At 45.1% G+C, this 19,600-nt stretch overlaps 1 protein-coding gene across 17 annotated transcripts in view; it reads left to right on the forward strand.

Moving 5' to 3' along the window:
- Positions 1-19,600, forward strand: part of bcl9l (bcl9 like) — a 429,368-nt gene that overhangs the window by 341,622 nt on the left and 68,146 nt on the right. Inside the window, exon 2 of one of the 17 annotated variants that reach the window (XM_060923532.1) lies at positions 17,870-17,956. The exons of the other annotated variants lie outside the window; for them this stretch is intronic. The gene's annotated coding sequence lies outside the window, so the exon portion shown is untranslated. The remainder of the gene's footprint in view (positions 1-17,869; positions 17,957-19,600) is intronic. 17 annotated transcript variants of the gene reach the window in all.

The following is a 19,600-nucleotide window of genomic DNA, read 5'->3' on the forward strand; positions in this document are numbered from 1 at the left end:
GGATATTTTCAACATATTTTTGATGATGTCGGTTGAAATAAAAATGTGTCCTTGTCCAATTTTTTTTTTTGCATGGCAAAATTTCAATGTCGGATTAAGATGATAAAATAATTTAAATTCAAGAGACACACTTTACATACATACACACACACACACACACACATATATATATATATATGCACATCGAAGGCTGATACGTTCGTGCTACTTGATTCGATAGGACTCTCTGCGGCACTATCCTCTTCTAATTCCACAGTCAGATACTTGCAGCCAAAATTGCGAACTAACGTTATGGCAGGCATATTCGGCATCGCGCTCGTTACATCACCACCTTCTTTCTGAAAACCAAAGATCGTTTTGATCTTTTCATTGTTTACTTTCAACGCTTGAGAGACGAAATCGCCCACGTTTTGGTTAGTGAGACAGTGAAAAGACTTTTCTTTACCACACTTTATGCTTACGTACAGTTGAGGCGATAGCTCGGAATCCATGCTGTCAGCATCAGCCATGGTCAGCACGAGGTTGACACTGCTGTAAAGCGGTCGTAAATACCATAAAAACATTCAAGTGAATACTCAATGTCGTAAATAGTTTCGTTTTCGGACTCTGCTGAAGTGGATATACGGTATACAACACACATTGTTGTTTGTATTTGCGATTCTAATACTTTTTACTTAAAGAAATATGACCTAGTACCAGGGATACAGTGCTGTTACAAGAAAAATCTCATCTCATCTCATTATCTCTAGCCGCTTTATCCTTCTACAGGGTCGCAGGCAAGCTGGAGCCTATCCCAGCTGACTACGGGTGAAAGGCGGGGTACACCCTGGACAAGTCGCCAGGTCATCACAGGGCCGACACATAGACACAGACAACCATTCACACTCACATTCACACCTACGGTCAATTTAGAGTCACCAGTTAACCTAACCTGCATGTCTTTGGACTGTGGGGGAAACCAGAGCACCCGGAGGAAACCCACGCGGACACGGGGAGAACATGCAAACTCCACACAGAAAGGCCCTCGCCAGCCCCGGGGCTCGAACCCAGGACCTTCTTGCTGTGAGGCGACAGCGCTAAACCACTACACCACCGTGCCGCCCACAAGAAAAATATGTGACTATTTTTTTTTTACATTTCTTTTTGTACGTTTCGACGGTTAAAATAAAAATACGCACAGACTTTTTATTTTTCTAGCGGTAGTATTTAACTGCCGTCGGCGGATCTGTGATCCGAAAAATCTAAAATAAGTCGCCTAATACTCAGGTGAGAGATTTCAGTGGGGGAATTTTAACTAATTGGGTTACTCAAGTAGTGTTACACTAACACTAGCTCTCTATATATGTTCAGTTTGAATATGTTAGCTTAGTACTTGTTTTTAACAACTATGTTCAGTGTGCTCTTGAAGAGGGTTAAGGCTGGTTTATGTTATAGGTTCAGTAGTAGTTAATTGGTTTTGGTTGACAAGTGTATGTCCTGTGCATGGTGTCACCGGGTAATGCTAACTTCCAGTGACTTTGGCCAGAGTGTGCAATAAGCATCATGGGATGTTTCTTGGATTTTTTTGTTTGTTTGTTTTTTAACATCAACACTGCCATTTTGACAGGGAGAGGAATCTCTCCAGGGACAGCTAGCAAAATTCCTGACATAAATTTGTAATTGAAATTGTTTCTTAACATATACAGGTGCATCTTAAAAAATGAGAACATTGTGAAAATGTTCAATATTTTCCATCAGTCATTTAAGAATGAAATTTAATATATTCTAGACTCAGTACCCGGAAACTAAAATGTTTCAAGCATTTTTCGATTTTAATTTTGATAATTATGGCCTTCAGTACAAAAAGAAAATCTCAATATTATAATATTTAATTTCAAGTTTGAATATATTACAAATCAAACAGTATAAATACCATATACAGAGTCTTGTGAAAGTATTCATCCCCCTTTGTGTTTGTCATGTTTTGTCGCATTACAAGCTGAAATTAAAATGGATTTTGGGGGGGTTAGCACCATTTGATTTGCACAACATGCCTACCATTTTAAAGGTGCAAATTGTTTTTTTTTTTATTGTGACATCAACAATAATTAAGATGAAAAAAAAAACAGAAATCTGGAATGTGTAGGTATTCACCCCCTTTCGTATGAAACCCCTAAATAAGAGCTGGTCCAAACAATTCACTTCATAAGTCACATAATTAGTTGAGATCCACCTGTGTGCAAAGTGTCACATGTTCATATGTTTAGGGTCATGTTCCAGCAGGACAGTGACCCTAAACATACTGCTAAAGCGATACTGGAGTGGTTTAAAGGGAAACATTTAAATGTCTTGGAATAGCCAAGTTAAAGCCCAGACCTCAATCCAATTGAGAATCTGTGGTGTGCTGCCCCTTTAAGGGAGTGAGGGGATTGTGGACTCTGCTGTGCTGTGTGTCTCTTTAGACTCGCTAATTAGTTCCTTTTCACGGACAGGGGGCTTGGAGTGAAGCTGTTGTTGTTGTTGTTTTTTAATTCATTCATTTTCTCAGCTGAACCCTGGAATGCATATGTCTTTTCACAATTATTCAACAGTAAACATTTTGAGAAACTCACCTGCTGACTCAGTGTTTATTGAAGAACTCTGTTAGCTATCTGCCAAGTTCACAAGAACTAACAAGGGCAGAATAGTGAAAAGACAGACGCCATACGGGTTACCTACAGAAAAGTGGATCTTCGTAGAAGCAAAAAGTTTTCTTCTGTCAACAAAGCTTCACAATGGACAATATTGAAGACACGCTGGAGTCGAGGTCAGTATGCTCCAGCACCTCACGTGCCAGTCAGCGTTCCTCAGCCAGTGTCATTGCAGCCAGGGCGCGTGCAAAAGCAGAGGCTGCACGTGCGCAAGCATCATTTGCACAAAGAGAAGCAGATATGATTAAAGCTCAAGCATACATTGAAGGGCAACAACAAAAGGCTGCAGCCAAGGCTGCTAGAAAGAAAGCAGAGCTAGAAGCCAGTCTGCACACACTGAGGCTAGAGAGCACAGCTGCGGCTGCCATCACTGAAGCTAATGTTCTGGAAGCAGCTGCTGAGAATGAGCAAGGAGAGCTAGATCATCTCATCTCATTATCTCTAGCCGCTTTATCCTGTTCTACAGGGTCGCAGGCAAGCTGGAGCCTGTCCCAGCTGACTACGGGTGAAAGGCGGGGTACACCCTGGACAAGTCGCCAGGTCATCACAGGGCTGACACATAGACACACAACCATTCACACTCATATTCACACCTACGGTCAATTTAGAGTCACCAGTTAACCTAACCTGCATGTCTTTGGACTGTGGGGGAAACCGGAGCACCCAGAGGAAACCCACGCGGACACGGGGAGAACATGCAAACTCCGCACAGAAAGGCCCTCGCCGGCCACGGGGCTCGAACCCGGACCTTCTTGCTGTGAGGCGACAGCGCTAACCACTACACCACCGTGCCGCCCGAGCTAGATCGTGCTAGGCTAAAAAATGAATATGCTGAACATAAGTACATGGAGGATCCAAGACCTGAGCCTCACCAGGATTCAAAGCTACTTGAACCCACACCAGCACCAATGCACCAGCTAACAATGGACAGTGGTGAGACAGCTGAAAACAATATGGGGGAAGTTAAAGACGAGTCAAGCGAGATCAGCAACTATGAACTCTGTGATTGACTTATCTGTTCAACAAACGTTCAAACTGGAGGATGATGCTACTCCACATCATCCTCGTGCTCAAAGCTCAACCAGAACTGACCTCCTGAAACAAGAACGCCTGTATGTTTCAAATGCATCCAAAAACAATTACAGCCATCAAACGCAGTCATGCAGTACAAGACAAATCGGCTGTAGCTACCAACCTTCTCAATCACAGATGGGTGCTCCTCCCAGAGCCAATGAGCCCAGTTCATCATCCACAACAGATCTGGTGAAGTATTTAATACGTCGTGAGATGATAAGCTCTGGGCTGTTAAGGTTCGACGACCGCCCTGAAAATTATTGGGCCTGGAAGGAATCTTTCCACAGTTCTACGGTGGACTTAAATCTGACAGCTAGGGAGGAAGCTCGATCTGCTGTGTAAATGGCTTGGGCCAAAATCATCCAAGCAGGCAAAAAGGATATGAGCACTCCACATCCATGATGCAGCAGCAGGTGTGAGCATGGTATGGCAAAGGTTGGAAGATTATTATGGATCCCTGGAAGCTATAGAAAATGCACTCCTTAAGAAGGTGGATAATTTTTCAAAAATCTCAAACCGAGAAAATCAATGGTTGAGAGAGCTGGGAGACATTCTTTTGGAGCTTGAAGCGGCCAGGGCGGATGGATTCCTACCTGGTCTAAATTACTTGGACACATTTCGTGGCATTACTCCTATTGTCTAAAACAGGGGTCTCAAACTCCCAGCCTGCGGGCCACTTCCGGCCCGGATCTGGCCTGGATCCGGCCCGCGACTTGATGTCAAAATTTAATGTGATTCAGCCCTTGAGGGTATTTTTTTTAATATATTTTTTTGTTTTACCACCACAATGATTAAGATAAAATTTTTAGCTAATAAAAACATTTCATTTAAGATAATAAAAACTATTTAATTAAAAAAACACTTATTTTGAAGTGCGCAAAATATGTGCGCAGGTGTGGAACAACACAAAGTTCATGACACGAAGACAATGACGAGAAGGGAAAATATGTCTCTTTCAAAACCTAAGAGAAAGGTTGATAGCGAGAATAGACAGTTTCAAGACAAATGGACATCACAGTATTTTTTTGTTGAGTTTGGTGGAAATGTGATCTGCCTTATATGTAAAGAGAAATTCGCTGTTTTGAAAGAATACAATCTCAGGCGTCATTATTCAACTAAACACAGCGAGCATGGTGAGAAATACAAGGGAGATGATGACAGGAGACAACGAGCTGAGCAGCTACAAAAAGGACTACTATCCCAGCAAGAACTTTTCCACAACGCCCGTAAGGACACCGATGCTGCAGTTAAAGCAAGCTATGTGATCTGTGAATTGATTGCCAAAGCGGGAAAACCATTCACCGAAGGGCAGTTTGTGAAGGACTGTATGTTGCGAGTTGCTGATATTCTCTGTCCCGAAAAGAGGAGCTTATTCAACAACGTTTCTCTCTCAGCAAACACTGAGTGCGTTTACATGCACATAGAAAAAATCGAATTTCTGCCATTGCTCGACTGAAATCGAAGTTCTAAATGCCATGGATACACCTTAGCTAGGCTGAAATTGAACCGAACTTGATTTCTCGTAATCGAGCTACACGACCTAGATTATGCGATTTTTGCCGAGCTACTTAGTGCATGTATACCCTATCGAGCTACGTAGTCGAGCTACTTACTTCAGCACTGCCCCTTCCGGAAGTGACGAGTGACGAGACCACAAGCGGGAAACACGACAGCCTCGGTCGGCAAGACAACAGTAGTAGCGAGCAGCAGAAGAGGTCAGGAGGAACAAACGAAGAAGAGAAAATGGCGAGCAGAAACGTGCACTTCTGGAGCAATGAGGAGACAGAGTTCATGCTCATTCAGCTTAAGGAGTTGAATATATTAAAATTCATGGACGGGAGAAAAACGTGCAATGGAGAACACGGAACTGATAACTTTGTTTACACTCTTGAATAGCTCTTCTTCATGATGACAACTGGAAGTGTACCAACACGATGGGGCGTGTAGCGCCACCTGTGGCTCGGGTGCACAATGTACCTCACACAATAGCTCGATTTCCTTGTGTGCATGTAGGATTGGATTTCTCTGGCACCCCTGCTGGGACCCTTTGCTCGATTACCGACAGCAGCTCGATTTGGATGTGCATCTAAACATACTGACTGTGGCCAAGCGGGTTAATGGACTGTCAGGTAACATTTACGAACAATTACAGGACAGAGCCCGCAGTTTAATTGCATACTGATTCTGATTCGGATTCTATGATGATCCATGAGAGAATAAATACTGGATACTCCCTAGTAGTCAGACAGAACTGAGGATGCCTTTCGGAGGAGAGGCAAAACGTTTTCAAGAATCGTCAAGCAAGTCCAGTTGCTCTCTTCAACCAACCACAGATTACTATGTACCTGGACGACTGAGTTTCTTCACAGATATGTTTCTACGCACTTTGGGATGAGATCCCTTTGACTGGTGCGGGAGTATGAGAGGACTTCCAGAAAACTGGCAGACATCTTAGCCAGAGTGGATCGTTCATTTTTGTCAACCTGGAACGACCATCATTGAACAGAGGTGGGTGTCTGTGACATCTTATCAGCCGCCCACAATGCAGCCATCAGCATTCTGATTCGGATTCTATGATGATCCATGAGAGAATAAATACTGGATACTCCCTAGTAGTCAGACAGAACTGAGGATGCCTTTCGGAGGAGAGGCGAAACATTTTCAAGAATCGTCAAGCAAGTCCAGTTGCTCTCTTCAACCAACCACAGATTACTATGTACCTGGACGACTGAGTTTCTTCACAGATATGCATACTCTATCGCGCTTGATGAAAGCACTGACAAAACGGACACTGCTCAGCTTGCAATTTTCGTCAGGGGTGTTGATGACAAGTTTGAGGTGATAGAAGAGTTGCTGAGTTTGTGTCCTATGTATGGCCGTACCACAGCAAAAGACATATTTCAGCAGCTGTGCAGTGCGATTGAGCGGCTTGGTGTGCCGTGGAACAGACTGGTGGGCATTAGCACTGATGGAGCACTGTCCATGACAGGCAAGAAAAACGGACTGGTAGCGCTGGTACAGAGAAACTTAGAGGAAGAAAATGCTGATCCAGCTATTGCTCTGCACTGCATCAACTGTGTGGCAAATGCTTGAATTTTGAACATGTGATGTCTATCGTCCTGAAATGTGTTAATTATATCAGGTCCAGAGGTTTACAACACCGCCAGTTCTGGGCCTTTTTGGAGGAAATTGAGGCATCATATGGTGATGTGCTCTACTTTACTGAGGTGCGCTGGCTAAACAGGGGAAACGTGTTAAGGAGATTTTTTGAATTAAGAGCTGAGGTGAAGAGATTCATGGAAAATGGCAGGCTGGATATTCCCGAGCTTGATGATCCAAAATGTATAATGGATTTGGCATTCCTTGTGGACATAACACAAGAACTAAACATCCTGAACCTAAAGCTGCAGGGTCCTGGTCAGCTCATCACAGATGCCTATGAGAGTGTGAAAGCTTTCTCCACAAAACTGAGATTGTGGAAAACTCAACTGTCTGCAGCAAACCTCTGTCATTTTGCTGCATGCAGATCTTTGGTTGAAGAGGGCACATCTTTCAGTGGGGATGAATATGTCTCTGCTATTGAAAACCTGCAGCGAGAGTTTTATGAACGTTTTACTGACTTTAAGGTACACCGTGACACCTTTCAGCTATTTGCAGACCCCTTCTCAGCTGATGTAGAGAGTGTCCCTGGCGTTTTGCAAAATGAACTTATTGACTTGCAGTGCAGCAGCAAACTAAAAGCTAAATTCAGAGAGGCACAGGGAAAAGCAGACAAGATTGGAATGTTTCTGAGAGAGCTGCTTCCATCATTCCCAGAGCTATCCAGAGTTTTTAGTCATGTATTGTGCCTTTTTGGAAGTACCTGTACATGTGTGTGTGAGAAATTGTTCTCAACAATGAACTTTAACAAAAGCAAGCACAGATCAAGACTTACAGATGCCCATCTTGAAGCTGTACTCAGAGTTTCAACTGCAAAGACCATTAGAGCAAATGTGACTCAGCTTTGTGAGCACAAGTGCTGCCAGGTATCTGGCAAGAAATAATGCACAAATGGGCTCAAGGATGATTTGTTTGTTGAGGACAATACAGTTAGTTAAATAGTTTGCCATAAAGAACCGTTAAAATGTGGATACAAATGTATACTTGTGTTTGAAGGTGTTGTTTGTTGTGTTAACAAAAAGCAATGCATTCTCGTATATCATTTATCAGTTCCTTGCCAGGTTTAAATAAGTTATGAGAGGAAAATATTTTTATTTGGTGTGAAACACATATACCTGTTTATATGCTTTTTTTGTTTTTATAATTTGTTTTAATATTTATTTTATCATTATTTTAGTGATAAACTAAGGCTGCTAGGTGTCTAAAAGGAGATAAAAAAGACTTTGCACTTTCTGTTTGCAGTTTTGTGTTACAGTATTTGAAATAAAAAAAAATCAGAAATATCCGGGGGGTTTTGTATTATACTTGAACATTCTTGTGGCCCTCCAATCAGATGATGTTGGCAGCAGTGGCCCCCAGCTCATTTGAGTTTGAGACCCCTGGTCTAAAAGCTGCCATACTCCCTGCATGACAAGTGGGTTTCTCTCCCATCTCATTACAAGACAAAAACACATCTTACCCACCTTTCGCCTTCTTCGCAAAGTTTGTTTGTGATCAAGCCAAAACGCTCAACGACCCAAGCTTTGCCGCACTCACAGGTGGCTGGAGCATGGGGAAGTTAGAGCATTGCTTTCAACCAAATGTGAAAACACCTATTTCTGTCAAAAAGACAGAGTTCTCAGTGAACTCTGACAGTAGCCACAACAGCCCCTCAGAAAAATGATGGCCAACCCAGACAAGCAATGTCTGCTCCACAGCAAACCACACCCCCTTAGGAAGTGATTTTTAGGACCAAATCTTTGGATGAGAGGAAAGCCTACCTTGAAGAGAAAAATATTTGCTATAGGTGCTGTGCATCAACCAGTCATCTAGCCAAAGACTGTGGTAAAAATGTTCGGTGCAAAGAATGCAAGAGTGATAGACACCCCACTGCACTATATCCAGGGCCGGCTCCCTGGATATCTGAGACCTCCGTAACCACAAGAGATCAGGGCGGGGAGCAAGAGGAAGGGACCCCTCAAACTGTCACATCGAAATGCACTGACATCTGTGGGACTACAGTCAGAGGAAGATCGTGCTCCAAAGTCTGTCTTGTCAGAGTATATCCAGCAAGCCAGAGAGAAAAGGCGGTTAAGTCTTATGCTGTTCTTGATGAGCAGAGCAACAAGTCCCTGGCAAGAACAGAGTTTTTTGAGCTCTTTGGTATTACAGAGGGCACAGCAGCATACACCCTGAAGACATGCTCGGGAGTCATTGAAACCATGGGCCGAAGAGCCAACAATTTCATCATGGAGTCATTAAATGGTAAAACTCACATCCCACTCCCCACTCTAATAGAATGTGACATGCTCCCAGATGACAAGTTGGAAATCCCCATGCTTGAGATCGCCAGACACTATACACACCTCAAGTGGGTGGTGGACAGGATCCCAGCTCTAGATCCCTCAGCAGCCATCCTCATCCTGCTCAGCCGAGACATACCATGGGCACACAAGGTTCGAGAACAATGCAATGGTCCCCACAGTGCTACTTATGCCCAGCGTCTCGACTTGGGCTGGGTGATTGTAGGAGAGGTCTGCCTTGGAAGAGCCTACAAATCGGATTGTGTCAAGGTCTACCGAACTAATGTGCTGAGCAACGGACGTACATCTTTGTTTGACCCTTGCACTAACAGTCTCCACATCAAAGAGAAGCTTGAAATTCCAGTACGTCGCTTTCACTTTCCAAAGGCTAACATGCCAAAAGACCTGATTGTTGAAAAAGATAGCCTTGGTGAAGGAGTCTTCCAGCAAACATCACATGATGACAAGCCTGCCATGTCTATGGAAGACAAAGTCTTTCTGGAAATAATGGACAAGGAAGTCTTCATGGATGACTCAAACAGTTGGGTGGCGCTGCTACCTTTCAGGAAACCAAGGTGCAGACTCCCCAACAATAGAGTGCAAGCAGTCAAGTGCCTTTCGATGTTACGCCACATGCTTGCTAAAAAGCCAGACATGAAAGAACATATGGTTGCTTTCATGCAGAAAATCTTCAAGGCAGGTCATGCTGAACCAGCCCCACCACTCAGTGGGGAACAAGAGTGTTGATACTTACCAATCTTTGGAGTTTATCATCCGCGCAAGCCGGGCCAGGTATGGGCAGTGTTTGACTCCAGCACCAAGCATGATGGCATCTCCCTGAATGACATCCTGTTGAGCGGCCCTGACCTAAATAACACGCTTTTGGGAGTTCTCACTCGCTTCCGTAAGGAACCCATGGTGGTGGCAGCGGACATAGAACAAATGTTCTATTGTTTCAAAGTCTGCCAGGAACATCGCGACTTCTTATGTTTCCTCTGGTTTGAGGACAATGACCCTGCTAAAAAGATCACGGAGTACTGCATGACTGTACACATGTTTGGCAATAGCCCATCTCCCGCTGTTGCCATATACGGCTTGAGAAGAGCTACCCTGCGAGGTCAGGAAAAACATGGCAAGGAGGCAAAACATTTCGTCCTAAGGAACTTTTATGTTGATGATGGACTTCTCATTCACCGATGATGATGCTATCCAGGTCCTGAAAAAGACCAAAGAAATGTTAGCCAACTCAAACATACATAACATTAGAGGCATAAGATAGCCTCTAATCATAACACAGTGATGGAAGCGTTTCCACCTGAAGAACATGCTAAGGAGCTGAAAGACCTAGAGCTAGCTGTGGATCCTTTTACCCCTGCAGAGAAGTTTAGGTCTCAATTGGCACCTTCAAACTGACAGCTTTAACTTCCTTGTCTCTACACAGGAGAAGCCATTTACCTGTAGGGGTATTCTCTCTACAGTCAACAGCATATTTGATCCATTGGGGTTTGTGGCTCCAATAACAGTACAAGGCAAGGCTATAGTCAGAGAACTATGCACTGAGCAATACGGATGGGATGACCCAGTACCTGCTGAAAAGGAGACTCCGTGGAAGTCTTGGAAAGACTCACTCAAGGCACTTGAGAAACTTCACATACCAAGACCTTACCTACCTGTTTCCTTGCTCTCCACGCAGCAGAGGGAACTATGTGTTTTCTCCAATGCATCCACTACGGCCATCTCTGTGGTGGCCTACCTCAGAGCAGTCGACGATAGAAGTCACAGTCATGTAGGATTCTGTATGGGGAAATCTAAATTAGCACCACGTCACTCCCATACTGTGCCTCGTCTGGAGCTTTGTGCAGCCGTGCTCACAGTCGAGCTAGCCGACATGTTAGTGGACGAGCTAGATGTCAACATCCGCACAGTGAAGTTTTACACTGACTCTAGAGTTGTGCTGGGTTATATCTACAATGCCAACCGGAGGTTCTATGTATACGTCGCTAACAGAGTCACATGCATAAGGAAGTCATCACAGCCAGGACAGTGGCACTTTGTCAGTACAGAACATAATCCTGCAGATCATGGAACACGACCAGTACTAGCTGCACTTCTTGGAGATACAAATTGGTTTTCAAGACCCTCCTTTCTCAAAAAGGATAATGGAGCAACACTTACCCAGCCTGAGTCCTTTGAGCTGGTTGAACCAGATGCGGATGCAGATGTGCGTCCATTGATTGCCGCCTTTGCTACGAAAGCTGCTGAAACACTGCTTGGTTCACACTTGGTATGCTTTTCCAGCTGGAAGATGCTGACACGTGGAATAGCCAGGCTCATTTAGAAAGTCAGATCCTGTGCTAGAGCTCTCAAGGGAGATACGCCAAAAGCAGATGTTCTTGCCTGCGTAAGCTCAGTAATTGTCCGGACTGTACAGCAAGAGACCTTTAAAGGGGAGCTCAAGAGCCTGTCCAAAGGAGAAATTGTCTCAAAACACAGCCCTCTCAGGAAGCTCAATCCCATCCTAGATTCAGATGGTGTGCTGAGGATTGGTGGCCGGATGTCATCGGCTACAATCTCTTGGGAGGAGAAACATCTTTTCATCCCTAAAAACAGCCACATTGCTACGTTGTTAGTGCAGTATTACCATGAAAGAGTCGTACACCAGGGTAGGCACATCACTGAAGGGGCCGTCAGGTCTGCTGGGCTGTGGATTCTAGGAGGGAAAAGACTGGTATCAAGCGTCATACACAAGTGTGTCACCTGCAGGAGGTTAAGAGGAAGTATGGAAAAACAAAAAATGTCCAGCTTACCTGCTGATCGGCTCACCTAAGCACCTCCATTCACACAGGTTGGATTAGACGTGTTTGGACCATGGTCTGTCTGTGCTCGTCGTACCAGGGGAGGTCTCTCAGAAAGCAAGCGCTGGGCCATCATGTTCACCTGTTTGGTTACCAAAGCAGTTCATGTAGAGGTAGTAGAGTCTCTGTCTACATCAAGTCTCATAAATGCACTTAGAAGATTCACTGCTATCAGGGGTCCAGCAAAGCTCTTTCGTTCGGACCGAGGGACGAACTTTGTTGCCGCATGCAAGGAACTTGGCATAACACCGGAAAATGCTGAGCGTCAGTCTTAGCTCAAAGACCAGGGCTGTACTTGGGACTTCACTCTTCTCACATGGGGGGAGTGTGGGAAAGAATGATTGGGGTTGCTCGGCGCATTTTAGATGGCATGTTGCTCAAGGTGCATTCTCAGAGTCTGACACATGAAGTTCTCGTCACGCTGATGGCAGAGGTTGTCACCATAATGAATGCACGGCCAGTAGTTCTTGTGTCATCAGATCCTGACATGCCAACTGTACTCACTTCTGTTATGCTTTTAACGCAAAAGGTTGATTCTGTGTCAGCTCCTTCAGGAGACCTCGACCTTAAGGATCTCTACCGGAGTCAGTGGAAGCAAGTCCAGGGACTCGCTGATTCATTCTGGAGACAATGGCACCAAGAGTACCTGGCAACACTCCAGCCAAGGAGGAAATGGCAAGCAGATCAATCCAACTTGCAAATTGGAGATATTGTGCTCCTAAAGGACAGCCAGGCCAAATGCAATGAATGGCCTACAGGACTTGTAGTAAACACCTTTCCTGGTCAAGACAACAGGGTCCATAAAGTGGAAGAGAGAGTTGTTAAAGGTGGCTCCCCTAGGGTGTATTCAAGACCCACCTCAGAAGTAGTGTTGCTACTTAAAGGGACATAGTGGTATAGTACATTATACCAGATGGGGAGTGTGTTGCCCCTTGAAGGGAGTAAGGGGATTGCAGACTCTGCCGTGCTGTGTGTCTCTTTAGACTTGCTAATTAGTTCCTTTTCACGGACAGGGGGCTTGGAGTGAAGCTGTTGTTGTTTTTTACTCATTCATTTTCTCAGCTGAACCCTGGAATGCATGTCTTTTCACAGTTATTCAACAGTAAACATTTGAGAAACTCACCTACTGACTCAGTGTTTATTGAAGAACTCTGTTAGCTATCTGCCAAGTTCACAACAACTAACAAGGGCAGAATATGTGGCATAACTTGAAGATTACTGTATATCAATGCAACCCATCTAACTTGAAGGAGCTGGAGGAGTTTTGCCTTGAGGAATCCCAGTGGCTAGATGTGCTAAGCTAATAGATGCATACCCCAAGAGACTTGCAGCTGTAATTTCAGCAAAAGGTGGCTCTACAAAGTATTGACTTTGGGGAGGTGAATGGACACTCCATATTTGTTTTTTCATCTTAATAATTGCTTGTGTCACAATGAAACAACAATTTTCAGCTTTAAAGTTGTAGGCATGTTGTGTAAATCAACACCCCCCCCCCCCCCAAAAAAAAAAAAAAATCATTTTAATTCCAGCTTGTAATTTGACAAAACAGGACAAACACAAAGAGGGATTAATACTTTTGCAAGACACTGTATGCCACAGATTTTCAATTGGATTGAGGTCTGGGCTTTGATTAGGTCATTCCAAGAAATTTAAATGTTTCCCTTTAAACCACTCCAGTGTAGCTTTAGTAGTATGTTTAGGGTCATTGTCCTACGGGACTGTGAACCTTCATCCCAGTCTCAAACCTCTGGCCAACTCAAACAGGTTTTTCTTCAGAATTTCCCTGTATTTAGTGCCATCCATCTTTCCTTCAGTCCTGACCATCTTTCCTGTCCCTGCAGATGAAAAACATCCCCAGAGCATGATGCTGCCACCACTATGCTTCACTGTAGGAATGGTATTTTCAGGGAGATGGGAAGTGTTGGGTTTGCTCCACACATGGCATTTCCCATAATGGCCAAAAAGTTCAAATTTAGTCTCATCTGACCAGAGACTTCCATGTATTTGGGGAGTCTGCCACATGCTGTTGGGCAAACTCCAAATGTGTCTTATTAAGCAATGGCTTTTTTCTGGCCACTCTTGCATAAAGCCCTTCTCTGTGGAATGTGCAGCTTAAAGTGGTCCTATGGACAGATACTCTCATTTCTGATGTGCATCTTTGCAGCTCGTTTCGTGTTATCTTTTGGTGTCTTTGTTGCATCTCTGATTAATGCCCTCCTTGCCCAGTCTGTGAGTTTTGGTGAGTGGCCTTCTGTTGTCAGGCTTGTAGTGGTGCCATATTATTTCCATTTTGCTATCATCAAGTTTATTTGTACAGCGCTTTTAACAATAAACATTGTCGCAAAGCAGCTTTACAGAATTTGAACGACTTAAAACATGAGCTAATTTTATCCCTAATCTATCCCCAATGAGCAAGCCTGTGGCGACGGTGGCAAGGAAAAACTCCCCCAGACGACATGAGGAAGAAACCTCGAGAGGAACCAGACTCAAAAGGGAACCCATCCTCATTTGGGCAACAACAGACAGCCTGACTATAATATTAACAGTTTTAACAGGTATAACCCTCAACTGTCCTCATGGGGCCGTCCTTCACAGGAGTGGGGCGATAAAACTCCGACCAGACACAAGGCACCAGGATGGATCAAGCAGGTCCGAGGGGCAGAAGAGGCCAGCATCTCAATCCCAGGATCAACATGTAACACAGAGGGACAGATGGGGGGGGAGAGAGAGAGAGAGAAAGAAAACACGTTGTTAGGTATGCCCTAAAAATGACAAGTATTAAATCTGTGTGGTAGGCTCGCAGAGACGAGAGTCTTTACATCAGGCATAACACACAATGGCATGTTAATATGGTAAAAAATATATCATGACCTGCTCTGGCTGGATGCTTGATTGGGTGATGGGAGCACACTCCTCAGCAATGATGAGATGCAGATGGGACCCTTAGGCCTGGCCAAGACAATTCAGTTACATTTCACCGGGTCTGGGACATGCGACAGAATGTCTGACGGCCGATTCCCTGCAGGCTACGATAGCCAGTCGAGGTCCCCACCGTCTCCACCAAAAGATTTCCTGTTGACTCCATGTAACTCAGAGGGACAGATTTGGGGTGGGGGGGAGAGAAAGAAAACACAGGTGGTTAGGTATGCCCAATGTCACCTGAATAAGTAGGAACAGTATACATATTGCACCGAGTACAAGCAGGGACTCCGGCAACTAACTATGACAGCATAACTAAAAGGAGAGAGCCAGAAGGTAACACAGGCATGAGGGGATAGATCATAGATTTAATGGTGCGCCATGGGATATTCAAAATTTGGGATATTTTTATAGAACCCAGCCCTTATCTAGACTTCTCCACAACTTTGTCTTGGACCTATTTGGAGTGCTTGTTGGTTTTCATGTTGCTTGCTTAGTAGTGTTGCAGAGTCAGGGTCCTTCCAGAACAGGCTGATTTATACAGATATCATGTAACAGATCATGTGACACTTTGATTGCACACAGGTGGATCTTAATCAACTAATTATCTGACTTATGAAGTTCATTGGTTGGACAAGCTCTTATTTAGGGGTTTCATACAAAAGGGGGTGAATACCTATGCACAATCCAGATTCCTGTTTTTTCATCTAAATTATTGTTTGTGTCACAAAAAAAATTTAATTTGCACAGTTAAAGTGGTCGGTGTTGTGTAAATCAAATGGTGCTGACCCCCAAAAAATCCATTTCAGTTCCAGCCTATAATGTGACAAAACATGACAAACACCAATGGGGGATTAATACTTTTGCAAGAAACTGTATCTCTCCGTCTAGTTCAGTACACGCAACCACAGTCGTGGGGATGACTGCTGACTTGACAGTTGTCCAGAAAACGATCATCGACACCCTCCAAAAACGAGGGTAAGCCACAGAAGATCATTGCTGAAAAGGCTGGCTGGAAAAAGGTGCATAAGCAACAAGGATGACTGCAGACTTGCGAAAATTGTCAAGAAAAGTCAATTCAAGAACTTGGGAGAGATTCACAAGGAGTGGACTGAGGCTGGTGTCAGTGCATCAAGAGCCACCATGCACAGACGTCTTCAGAAAAGGGCCTACAACTGTCGCATACCTAATATCAAGCCACTCCTGAACCAGAGACAATGTCAGAAACATCATACCTTGGCTAAGGAGGGACAAACTGAACTGTTGCTCAGTGGTCCAAAGTCCTCTTTTAAAATGGAAGTAAAGTTTGCATTTCATTTGCAAATCAAGGTCCTAGAATCCAAGGTCCAAGGTCTTCAGTCTCCACCTAGAAGCCTCTCACTCTGCTGCCTTCCTTCCCCTACTCTACTCCTTTGATCTCTCCCTGCTGAACTCTCCTCCAACCCATAAATCTGACAACCTTCTAGGCCTGGTCTTCCTCCAAACCTGCTCTGCTTCAGATCCCACAGTTACCCCTCTCCATCTGTCTGACCACTACTTCATTTCATTCATTCTTCCTTCCTTCTTTCTCTCCACTTATCATCCCCCTCCTACCCCCACTATTACAGTCCATTGAAACCACTGCTCCCTCTCTCCCTCCTCTCTTGCCTCCTTGGTCACTGCCTCCATTCCCCTGCTTGAATCCTTTGCCAGTCTCCCCACTGAATCTGCTGCATCCTCCCTGCTCTCCTCATCACTGAACACATTATCTCTTTTTGTCTCCAGGCCAGCAAGATCTTCCCCTCCTAGTCCCTGGATGTCCGAAACACTTTGCTCCTACAGAATCAGTCTCTGTGCAGCAGAGAGGAAGTCGAGAAAATCCAGGGCCCCTGCTGACCTTTCCCACTACCAGTCCCTCCTTGCTGAATTCTCAGCCTCAATCAAATCAGCCAAGATGAAGTTTTATCACTCTAAAATTCACACCTCCATCTCCAACCCTCATCAACTGTTTTCTGTTTTCTCTTCTCTCCCCAACTCTCCATCATCTGTACCTCAGTCTTCCATCACTTTGCAGTCTTTTTTGAGGACAAGAACATGGCCATCCACAGCTCCCTCACCACGCCTGCCTCCCCCTCCCACCCCATCTCTTCCCCCTTGCTCTCTTTTATTCCCTTTCAACTTCTGATGTCTCCCAGCTCCTGATCTCTCACCATCTGACCACCTGTGCCCTTGACCCTATCTCCTCATCTCTTCTCCAGACCATCACTCCTGACATCCTCCCATTTATCACCTCCCTCATCAACTCCTCCTTGTCCTCTGGATACTTTCCCTCCAGCTTCAAATGGGCCCACATCACCCCTCTGCTGAAAAAACCTACCTTAGACCCCTCTGTCGTCCAGAACTACTGCCCCGTTTCTCTTCTCCCCTTTCTGTCAAAGACACTTGAATGTGCTGTTGCTAACTAACTCTCCTCTTTTCTCTCATGGAACAACCTCCTGAATCCTCACCAGTCTGGCTTCTGAGCCAGACACTTAACCGAGACTGCACTTCTCTCAGTCAGTGAGGCACTTCATGCAGCACGTGCTGCCTCCTTCTCCTCAGTCCTGATCCTTCTTGAGCTCTCTGCTACATTTGACACTGTTGATCACGCCATCCTCCTGTCATCCTTATCAGCTCAAAGGATCTGTGGGACAGCCCTAGACCGGTTCACCCTCTCTGGTTGCTCCTTCCAGGTTACCTGGTCTGGTACTGTATCAACACCACGCCCACTTACCACCTGTGTCCCTCAAGGTTCAGTCCTTGGTCCGCTTCTCTTCTCTTCTCCCGCTACACCCAGTCTCTTGGCCCAATTATTTCTGCTCATGGTCTATTCTACCACTGCTATGCTGATGACACCCAACTGTTTCTCTCTTTTCTTACTTCTGACACACAGATCTCCACTCGCATCTCTGCTTGCCTGCATGACACCCAGAGCTGGATGGACAACCATCACCTGAAGCTCAACCCAGGCAAGACAGAGGTAATCTACATTCCTGTTCCATCCTCTCCACCCCTGGACATTGTCATCTCCATGGGGGACATCTCTAGGTCTCCTTCACCCACTGCAAAGAACCTAGGGGTTGTGTTCGATGACAGAGTCTCCTCGGTGTACGTCACTCTGGATAAGAACATCTGCTAAATGTCATGTAATGTAATGTAGAGTCTGGAAGAAGAGTTGAGAGGCACAGAATCCAAGGTGTTTGATGTCCAGTGTGATGTTCCTGCAGTCTGTGATGATTTGGGGTACCATGTCATCTGCCGGTGTTGGTCAACTGTGTTTTATCAAGTCCAAAGTCAACACAACCATCTACCAAGAGATTTTGGAGCACTTCATGCTTCCATGTCTGTGAAGATTCTCAGTCATCCAGGTCATAGTAAACTGTGGGTGGTAGAAGAGAGCAACTGGACTTGTTTGAAGATTCTTGAAAACATTTCACCTCTCATCCGAAAGGCTTCCTCAGTTCTGTCTGACTAAAGCCTTGGTCACAACCAGCCGTACATGCTCCTACAGCCGGTCTACGTGCAAAAAACGCAAGAAACGCACAGAGGGCGCGTGTGAAACGCACGGAGGGCGCGCGTGTGACGTGCTGATTTTCGAGCTGTAGACTGGCCGCAGACCGGCCGCAGAGGTTCTTTGTCATGTCAAACAAACTCTACGGGCGCTTACGTTTTTTTCAGGTTGCAAGACAAACTTACGGCCAACGCGCGTCTTTCTCCACGAACAAAACAAACGCAGCGATTTGGGAAACGCCAAAAATCGAACGGCCAAAAAATCATACGTCCGGTTGTGACCTAGGCTTTATAGGGAGTATCAGGTATTTATCCTCTCATGGATCATAGTAGAATCAGAATTCTGATGGCTGCATAGTAGGTGGCTGATAAATGATATCTTAGACCCCAACCTCTGTTCAGTGATGGCCGTTCCAGGTTGACAAAAAAGAATGATCCTCTCTGGCTAAAATGTCTAAGGGCCTCTGCATGCTCTTGCAACAAGGCTTTCGCAGATAGCTTTTCGCAGACAGTTGTAATTTATCGTTGAGCGGGGAGTAATAGGCGTGCGCGATGTTATTCACCGCCACAACGCAAGGGGGAGTGAAGTTGTGAAATCGCTAGGAGTAGCTGGTGGGTGTGGTTAGTGGAGTGTTTATCCTCCGGTTACTTATAATGATTAGAACTGGAGTCGTATAGATGTACGTACTTCCTCACTTCCTCGATCAACCGCTCTTCGTGCTGCTCCAACTTCGCTCGTGTTTTTAAAAATGGCGGTTGTGAAAACAAACCAAACCGGGAAAGTAGGGAAGCGGAAGTGCGTGTACAGCGGATGTAGAGTGGACCAATCAGAGCCCTCTTGTCTGCGACGCTGTCTGCGAGGCTTCTGCAGTGGTCACAATTTTTGGGAGGTGCGCGCAAAGCGTCTGCAAAGGGGGGGGCTACGCAGACGCCATCTGTGATGCCATCTGCGAGGACTGGGTTGTCAGCATAAATTGGCCTTAAGACATAATTTATCAGCCACCTGCTATGCAGCCATCAGAATTCTGATTCTACTATGATCCATGAGAGGATAAATACCTGATACTCCCTATTAGTCAGACAGAACTGAGGAAGCCTTTCGGATGAGAGGTGA

This window comes from Neoarius graeffei, chromosome 6 (assembly GCF_027579695.1).
Source record: "Neoarius graeffei isolate fNeoGra1 chromosome 6, fNeoGra1.pri, whole genome shotgun sequence".
Lineage (NCBI taxonomy): Eukaryota > Metazoa > Chordata > Actinopteri > Siluriformes > Ariidae > Neoarius > Neoarius graeffei.